Genomic DNA, 10,082 nt, shown 5'->3' with positions numbered 1-10,082 from the left:
TATCTGTCTGTCTGTCTGTCTGTCTATCTATCTATCTATCTGTCTGTCTGTCTGTCTATCTATCTATCTGTCTATCTATCTATCTATCTATCTATCTATTTGTCTTTCTGTCTATCTATCTGTGTGTATCTATCTATCTGTCTATTTGTCTGTCTGTCTATCTATTTATTTATCTATATTTGTCTGTCTGTCTATCTGTGTATCTATCTATCTATTTGTCTGTCTGTCTGTCTATCTATCTATCTATCTGTCTGTATGTATATACGTATATCTGTGTATCTATCTATATATCTGTCTTCTATCTATCTATCTATCTATCTATATATCTATCTATCAAATTCAATTAATCAATTATGAATCAGCTTCATTTTCAGCCCTGCAAATACAACAGTATGATTGTTCAGTTCATTCAATTTAGTTCACTGTTGATTCACCTCTGCTCAATGACACTGTCATTGTTAGATAGACAGACAGACAGATGTAAAGGAAACTTTGATTATTCACTGAATCCTTTGTCTGCTTTTTGTTTCAGAAGTGTTTTCGAGAGAGGACAGCTAATTCTGTAAAATGGTCAAAAATGAAGACAAATGCAAGAATGTGCGCAGACGTCTGAGATAATGTCTAGGATTAGGAGCCTTTTCTGTGGAGGAATAAAAGGAAATTGTGCCCCCTACTGATCTGAACTCTGCTTTCTGATTCTGTCCTGAGCCAGAGGCTTTTTTCCATCACCATGAACGTGTGCCAGCATGCTCTTAAATCTGACGGTCTCGGAGAAAGAGACATCCATCACACCACAGACAGACGGCCTGTCACTCTGTTATCATGTATCAGCAAACTCAGACTGATGTCTCTGGGAGCCATGTGGAGATGAGATTGAGGCGCGATTCGTGGCGAAGTGATGCGAGTTAATGAGTCTTGGATGAGACAGACCTCCTGTATCGCGGTCGTCCTTGTCATTGAGTGTTTTAGTGATCCGTCCGGGGGAATGAAAGGTCCTCAGGGATTGCTCGAGGTGTCTGTCGGCTCTGCGCAAACGAGAGGGAAGTGAACACATTCCATAGTGGTGAAACAAAGCTGTTTTCCCAACCACTGAAAGTGTTTACAGATGTGCCGTCAAATTTTACATCTCAGAAGTCGTCTCAGCAGAGAGGACTCTTAAATATATAACATTAAAAACACCATTTGCAAATCTGTCACCGAGCACAAAAAGCTTTCCTAAGAGAAAGAAACACACACACACTTTAACTTAACTCGATGAAATGTTAAGTTTCGTGACACAGCGATCTTCATTTGTGCAGTTTTCTTAGCCGCTGAGAGGGGGGTGGAAAATAATCGCAGCACATGTCCTTAGACTCGCAGACTTGTGCATGGAGACCAGATGCGGCTCTAGCAGGATTGTGTCTGGGATCGTCCTGCTGGGATTCGCTTAGTCGATCCCAGAAACAGAGGTCCCGTTTGCTGGAAACACTGGATCCGAACACAACTGGACGGTGCTCAATACAGGTGTAAACTCAGTCAAACATGCTTTCTGAACCACATTCATAAATGCACACGACTGCATTGTTGCATAAACACTAATGCATTCCGGATGACAGCTTGAAAGGAGATTTTATTGCTTTGGAAAAAGTTAAATAACTTTCTCCATGAGCGTTTTAATATCCATATTCACTGTATAGAATGAAAGAGAATAGCCTCTGCTTTTAAACAAAACAAAACTGGGTAACACTTTACTTGAAGGGAAGTGCATAAGACTGACATGACACCTTCATAACCATGACATGACATAAGTCTTGAATATGAAATAGGGTTTATGCATGTTTGACAACTGTCACTAAGTGTCTTTCGCTCAATAAGGACATTTTGAATGCAAATATGACATTGTTTAAGATGTCTTGACATAAACCAATCATAACAACTTGACATTAAATGAAGTTAAACTGTTGGCTGAGGCCATTATTACTGTGTCATGAATATTTTTCGTGACCTCAACTACAGTGGTACTAATTGAATATGTCATTAAAAAGTTATAATTTAGTTATAACGTTTCATTACATCATGAATACCTTTAAAAGGCATTACAAAAGCTTCAAGCAAAGTGTTAACACACATCTGATGTTCGGGATTCATTGCATTTAAATGGCACATTGTTATTCCACGTGTCAAGCTGCATGTGCACATCCCTCACGCTTTATCATGCAACGAGTCTCGAGGACACAGTAAACCAAAGAATGTATACTAGAAATATGAATGTGCATGTACAATTACTGTATTTGATGTCTGAGATACAATAAGAAGTCAATCGTTTAATTCATCATAATTCTCAGTCTGAAGGCTAGGTAAATATTAGGCTAGACAAAGTAAACATAAAATACCAAATTGATTTCGTATCTCATCGTGATTTTGCAAAGTTTGGCATGAGCGAGTTGATTCGTGCCAGGTCTACTTAAGGTCCGCTGCAACATAGTAGCTGAATATTGATGATGACGAAATCAAAAATGGGAGGTTAATGGTTGTTGAAGCATTTGAAAGACTGAATACATGAATAAATCAACAGCTGATGGACTTTGACTGACAGACTGAGAGAACAATATGCTCAGTAAAGATTATTGAAGTGCTCGCTGGACATGATGGATGTACAAAATTGATTTATGGACAACAGAGAATAGTCCCTGTTGAAAGAGTTTTGCCTGATTTTCAATTGTATGTGCTGAAATGTGGGTCATAGGCAGTGCTGTCGATGGCCAAACTTAAATTATTAAGTCATTATGTCAAACAAAAGCAACAAAGGAGTAGTTCACTTAAAAAAAAAAAAAAAAACTTTTGCTGATAATTTACTCACCCCCATGTCCTCCAAGATGTCCATGTCATTCTTTCTTCAGTCGAAAAGAAATTAAGGTTTTTGATGAAAACATTCCAGGATTTCCTCTATATAATGGACTTCAATGGGAACCAAACGGTGCAAGGTCCAAAAGACAGTTTCAGTGCAAACTGCAAACGGTTAATAGGGCTTTAAACGATTCCAGATGGTGAATAAGGGTCTTATCAAGCGAAACGATCGCTCATTAAAAAAAAAAAAACAAAGTTTAAGTTTTATAAGCTCAAATGCTCGCCTCTGTTCTGTGATGCGCGTTCGTGATTCTCCGGTTCGAACTCGTTTATCAAAATGAACAAATCTTTTCCCGAGTCAACTCATTCATTTAGTTCGTTGAATGAACCAAATGACACGAAAAAAGATTTGTTCATTTTGATGAACGAGTTCGAATAGAAGAGTCACAAACACGTATCACAGAACGGAGCATTTGAGTTTATAAAACTTAAACTTTGGTTGTTGTTTTTTTTTTAAATGAGCGATCGTTTCGCTCTATAAGACCCTTATTCATCGTCTGGAATTGTTTAAAGCCCTTTGAACAGTTTGGTTCCCATTGAAGTCCATGATATGGAGAAAAATCCTGGAATGTTTTCATCAAAAACCTTAATTTCTTTTCGACTGAAGAAAGAAAGACATGGACATCTTGGATGACATGGGGGTGAGTAAATTATCAGCAAAAGTTTTTTTTTTAAAAAGTGAACTACTCCTTTAAATGGACAAAAAGTGACTTTAGAAGTAAATATATTCGTTATGTCCTTCATGCATTTCATTGAGTTTGTCAAGCTGTCTTTGGGATCGTTCACACACTAAGTGTTCTTGCATGCTGTTTATATTTTCAAATTGCATTTATTTTTTCCAGCATTCTGCCCTTTTTAAGATGCCATTCAGCTGTTAAAAATACATCCCAAGAACCCTGTTCTGCTTTTGCGCTCCATCTCGCTGTTTTGCACCATTAAGTGGATTATTTTTCGTCCAGAACCTCAGACAAACAGATTTCATATGTCTTGCAGATTCGACAAATAGTGAATGAAGGCCAAAAACTAGGAGAGGAATAAACTTCAAGAACGTTCAAGACTTAAATGACTCCATCAGTCAGGTAAAACAAACAGATGTCTTTAGTCTTTTGGCACATAGATGAAGACTATCATATTTTAACTTAACTTTGAGTGTCTATGTTCTTGGAAGAACACATAAGTTTGGAATCTGAATGCAAAGTTTCCTCAGGATATGTCGTATTCAGGCTTTAATGGTGAACGGTATAATTTGGGGTTTGGCGTCAGGCAGATTTTAAGTGTTTTATGCTCACCAAGGCTGCATTTATTTAGTAAAAACGGTAATATTGTGAAATATTATTACTATTTAAACTGTTTTCTATGTGAATATATAGTAAAATGTAATTTATTCCTGTGATCTAAGCTGAATTTTCAGCATCATTACTCCAGTCTTCAGTGTCACATGATCCTTCAGAAATCATTATAATATGATGATTTGCTGCTCAAGAAACTTTTCTGGTTATTATCAATATTGAAAACCGTTTTAATTAATTACTTTATTTAAAAAAAAAAAACATACCAACCCCAGACTTTTGAAGAACGGTGTCAAATTAGTTTGGATTTAGACAAGTTTGTGCTTAAGTGCTACAATTATTTCACTTAGGGAGTAGTTCATTCAGTGATAGTTTATTCACCCCCATGTCATCCAAGATGTCCATGTCTTTCTTTCTTCAGTCGAAAAGAAATTAAGGTTTTTGATGAAAACATTCCAGGATTTTTCTTTATTGGGGTTCAAACGGTTCAAGGTCAAATGAGAGTTTCAGTGCAGCTTTAAACGACACCAGACGATGAATAAGGGTCTAATCTAGGACCCTTCGAGTCATGACTCAGGTTATGATGTATTGGTTTATGTCAAGATGTCATAACAAAGATATCTAAAACAATGTCATATTTGCATTAAAAATGTGAATGTTACTTAATGACAATTGTCATAAACATGCATAAAACTTTTTTTAATATGTCATGTTATGATTATGAGGGTGTCACGTCAGTTTTTTTCATTTAAGTCAGATCTGAGTTATTTAGCGACCACATTTTTAGGTGACTAGCAACTAAATGTTTGGTTGTACAGCTGACTTCTGTTTTCACTGACATCTTTAATCGCTCTATTCTCGTGTGTTTTGCTATTCAGAGGAGTGGCCCGGTGGAAACCTAAGACTTCAGGTGAGAAAGATTCCCATCTTGTTGCAGTAAAACTAGTGATGGATCACAGCCACATTCTTTCCAAAACAAAGCGGATCAGTGAAGGAAGTGATACCTTTTCCCTTTCAAACTCTTTTTGGTTGCGTGAGGCAGTGTGGTTAAATTTACGGCTGCAAACTGGCTTGATTTACTGAAGGATTGAGGTTTGATGGAGACACTTAAGCTTTGGTTGCCCGAGGAGATGCAAGATGTAGAATGGCATGCTTTCTCAATAAAATTGTGTAAATAAAATTCACATTTTTGGATGTAGATTATAAGTCAATTGTCAAAATAGTTACAGCACTACTGATTGGTTAGGCGAAATTAGAGGAGAGCAGAACTACAACACCAATGCAGGTGAATGACTGCAGAGGAAAGTGTGATCTGGTTCGAATTCAGCAGAAACTCAAAGACAGGCCTTCAAGTTTACAAGCTGTTACAAAAGGAAATGCATTCTCTCTTTAAACGCATTCACTGAGACTGACTAGAAACAGGCGGGTGAAGAGATTAATGACTCACAGGCAACGGTTAAGCAACAAACGGGATTTCAGATACAGGCCGTCTAATCTATCTTTGCACATTAGTACATATTTAATTAGAGAGTGTCTCAATTGCATATTTCAGAAAATGTAAAATATAAAACATGTCTTGTACTGTGATTAATCAACTGGGGAAAGTATGGTGAAATGAAATAGTTAATTTTTTTTTACCCTGTTCTCATGTAGTGTTTGCATTAAAAATGCAATGCATATAGAATTACTTAATTTCTATAATGAGCATGCTTTCAATTTCTGAATTCAAATTAATTTTGCTATTTCATTTGATCATTTTGTGGGGCTTAAAGGAAAATAAAGTGTAACTGTAACCACCAGTCTGCAACCCATTTGTTAAATTAGATTTTTATGCTTTAAACTTTCCCAACAACTCAAAAGGTTAATAATGTCTCCAGTTCCAGACTGGATTTCCCACTGCTGTCCAATGACACAGTACCTAAACACAAAGCAGCAGTTAATGGTGGGAATGAAGGTTGGTTTGTGTCATACCCTGTAAATCATCTCATTTTTGCCACTGTGCATCAGTAAAAGCACTAAACGTTTGAAAACGGCACAGGGAGAAAGAACAGGAACATCTTTCGTTTACAAGCAGACTCTAATACATGCTTCAAATACTTCTGTTTGTACCCACGATGGAGTTTTATAAACAAACACATAAAATCTTAATGCTTCCTGGGTAAATGCTAGCTTGACTGCTGTGTGAACTGAAATCCCTACTTATATAAGCCGTATTTCCAAGACCCATCGGATCGTACCCGCTGGCACATGCTGGGATGCAAACAGCTGTTACACAACTCTAGTGTTTGGGGTAATGCATTACAAGTAATGCAAGTTATGTAATCAGATTACTTTATCCAAGTAACTTGTAAAGTAATGCATTACTTTTGAATTTGCAACTAATAATTATTTGAATGTTCAGCCCTACTTTCCCAATGTTGAAGGAAATCGTGAGTAAATTCTGGAAATTCTGGACTAAATGTGAGCACTTGCAAAAAAACAGATTTGAAAAACAGACACTTGATGGAGTTTTAGGACACCATTGGGTCGCCTGATGGAGTTTTCGGACACCATTGGGTCACTTGATGGAGTTTTAGGACACCATCAGGTCGCTTGATGGAGTTTTAGGACACCATTGGGTCACCTGATGGAGTTTTAAGACACCATTGGGTCACTTGATGGAGTTTAGGCCACCATTGGGTTACTTGATGGAGTTTTAGGACACCATTGGGTCACTTGATGGAGTTTTAGGACACCATTGGGTCACCTGATGGAGTTTTAGGACACCATTGGGTCGCCTGATGGAGTTTTAGGACACCATTGGGTCACCTGATGGAGTTTAGGCCACCATTGGGTCACCTGATGGAGTTTAGACCACCATTGGGTCACTTGATGGAGTTTTAGGACACCATTGGGTTGCCTGATGGAGTTTTAGGACACCATTGGGTCACTTGATGGAGTTTAGGCCACCATTGGGTCACCTGATGGAGTTTAGACCACCATTGGGTCACTTGATGGAGTTTTAGGACACCATTGGGTCGCCTGATGGAGTTTTAGGACACCATTGGGTCACCTGATGGAGTTTTAGGACACCATTGGGTCGCCTGATGGAGTTTTAGGACACCATTGGGTCACCTGATGGAGTTTAGGCCACCATTGGGTCACCTGATGGAGTTTAGACCACCATTGGGTCACTTGATGGAGTTTTAGGACACCATTGGGTTACCTGATGGAGTTTTAGGACACCATTGGGTCACCTGATGGAGTTTAGGCCACCATTGGGTCACTTGATGGAGTTTTAGGACACCATTGGGTCACCTGATGGAGTTTTAGGACACCATTGGGTCACCTGATGTAGTTTTGGACACCATTGGGTCACCTGATGGAGTTTTAGGACACCATTGGGTCGCCTGATGGAGTTTTAGGACACCATTGGGTCACTTGATGGAATTTTAGGACACCATCAGGTCGCTTGATGGAGTTTTAGGACACCATTGGGTCACCTGATGGAGTTTTAAGACACCATTGGGTCACTTGATGGAGTTTTAGGACACCATTGGGTCACCTGATGGAGTTTAGGCCACCATTGGGTCACCTGATGGAGTTTAGGCCACCATTGGGTTACTTGATGGAGTTTTAGGACACCATTGGGTCACTTGATGGAGTTTTAGGACACCATTGGGTCACCTGAAGGAGTTTTAGGACACCATTGGGTCACTTGATGGAGTTTTAGGACACCATTGGGTCGCCTGATGGAGTTTTAGGACACCATTGGGTCGCCTGATGGAGTTTTAGGACACCATTGGGTCACCTGATGGAGTTTAGGCCACCATTGGGTCACCTGATGGAGTTTAGACCACCATTGGGTCACTTGATGGAGTTTTAGGACACCATTGGGTTGCCTGATGGAGTTTTAGGACACCATTGGGTCACCTGATGGAGTTTAGGCCACCATTGGGTCACTTGATGGAGTTTTAGGACACCATTGGGTCACCTGATGGAGTTTTAGGACACCATTGGGTCACCTGATGTAGTTTTGGACACCATTGGGTCACCTGATGGAGTTTTAGGACACCATTGGGTCGCCTGATGGAGTTTTAGGACACCATTGGGTCACTTGATGGAGTTTTAGGACACCATCAGGTCGCTTGATGGAGTTTTAGGACACCATTGGGTCACCTGATGGAGTTTTAAGACACCATTGGGTCACTTGATGGAGTTTTAGGACACCATTGGGTCACCTGATGGAGTTTAGGCCACCATTGGGTCACCTGATGGAGTTTAGACCACCATTGGGTCACTTGATGGAGTTTTAGGACACCATTGGGTTGCCTGATGGAGTTTTAGGACACCATTGGGTCACCTGATGGCGTTTAGGCCACCATTGGGTCACTTGATGGAGTTTTAGGACACCATTGGGTCACCTGATGGAGTTTTAGGACACCATTGGGTCACCTGATGTAGTTTTGGACACCATTGGGTCACCTGATGGAGTTTTAGGACACCATTGGGTCGCCTGATGGAGTTTTAGGACACCATTGGGTCACTTGATGGAGTTTTAGGACACCATCAGGTCGCTTGATGGAGTTTTAGGACACCATTGGGTCACCTGATGGAGTTTTAAGACACCATTGGGTCACTTGATGGAGTTTTAGGACACCATTGGGTCACCTGATGGAGTTTAGGCCACCATTGGGTCACCTGATGGAGTTTAGGCCACCATTGGGTTACTTGATGGAGTTTTAAGACACCATTGGGTCACTTGATGGAGTTTTAGGACACCATTGGGTTGCCTGATGGAGTTTTAGGACACCATTGGGTCACCTGATGGAGTTTAGGCCACCATTGGGTCACTTGATGGAGTTTTAGGACACCATTGGGTCACCTGATGTAGTTTTGGACACCATTGGGTCACCTGATGGAGTTTTAGGACACCATTGGGTCGCCTGATGGAGTTTTAGGACACCATTGGGTCACTTGATGGAGTTTTAGGACACCATCAGGTCGCTTGATGGAGTTTTAGGACACCATTGGGTCACCTGATGGAGTTTTAAGACACCATTGGGTCACTTGATGGAGTTTTAGGACACCATTGGGTTGCCTGATGGAGTTTTAGGACACCATTGGGTCACCTGATGGAGTTTAGGCCACCATTGGGTCACTTGATGGAGTTTTAGGACACCATTGGGTCGCCTGATGGAGTTTTAGGACACCATTGGGTCACCTGATGGAGTTTAGGCCACCATTGGGTCACTTGATGGCGTTTTAGGACACCATTGGGTCACCTGATGGAGTTTTAGGACACCATTGGGTCACCTGATGGAGTTTTAGGACACCATTGGGTCACCTGATGGAGTTTAGGCCACCATTGGGTCACCTGATGGACTTTTAGGACACCATTAGGTCACCTAATTTCAAAAGGTCAAAGGTTGTTTCAAAAGTTCCTTCATGACCTCTGTGACCCTGTGTTTTCAGTGGAATAGATTGTTATTAATTAGAGATGACTAATTATGGTATTTGTGTTCTTATGTAGGATGCAGTGTTTGTGCACATGTTGTGTCGATCAGCCGTGTCTCACCCTGCTCGATCGTTCACATCTGTGGAGATGAAAGGCCAAGCACAGAAATGCTTTCATATGCTGGACTGGAGGAAGCATTTTGTTGCATGCTGTGCAAAAACAAGACTGTGTGTGTGTGTGTGTGTGTGTGTGGGGGGGGGGGGGTTACCTATCACACTCACACTTTTTGCCACCCAAGCACCAAAAAAAAGTTTGATTTAAGAAAGACAAGGTTACATCACAGTCCACATTTAAAATATATATATATTATATATATATAATATGTGTCATTGCTAGGTACATTTTGATTTATGCAATACTGCTCTATTTAAAATGAAAAAAGTGAAATCGCAATTAAACTCCCCTTTAAA

General features: G+C 40.1%; 1 long non-coding RNA gene across 1 annotated transcript; it reads left to right on the top strand.

The window, feature by feature from the left end:
* The first annotated feature begins 1,032 nt into the window (after nt 1-1,032).
* Nucleotides 1,033-9,850, top strand: LOC148976882 (uncharacterized). Its single transcript, XR_016145933.1, has 3 exons — nt 1,033-1,503; nt 5,056-5,085; nt 9,688-9,850. It is a non-coding gene; the product is annotated as an uncharacterized LOC148976882 (long non-coding RNA).
* Nucleotides 9,851-10,082: the final 232 nt, after the last annotated feature.

This window comes from Pimephales promelas, chromosome 13, assembly GCF_988280905.1.
Source record: "Pimephales promelas chromosome 13, fPimPro1.hap1.1, whole genome shotgun sequence".
Lineage (NCBI taxonomy): Eukaryota > Metazoa > Chordata > Actinopteri > Cypriniformes > Leuciscidae > Pimephales > Pimephales promelas.
Note: the sequence above shows the minus strand (reverse complement) of the source record. Positions and strands in the feature narration are given on the sequence as shown.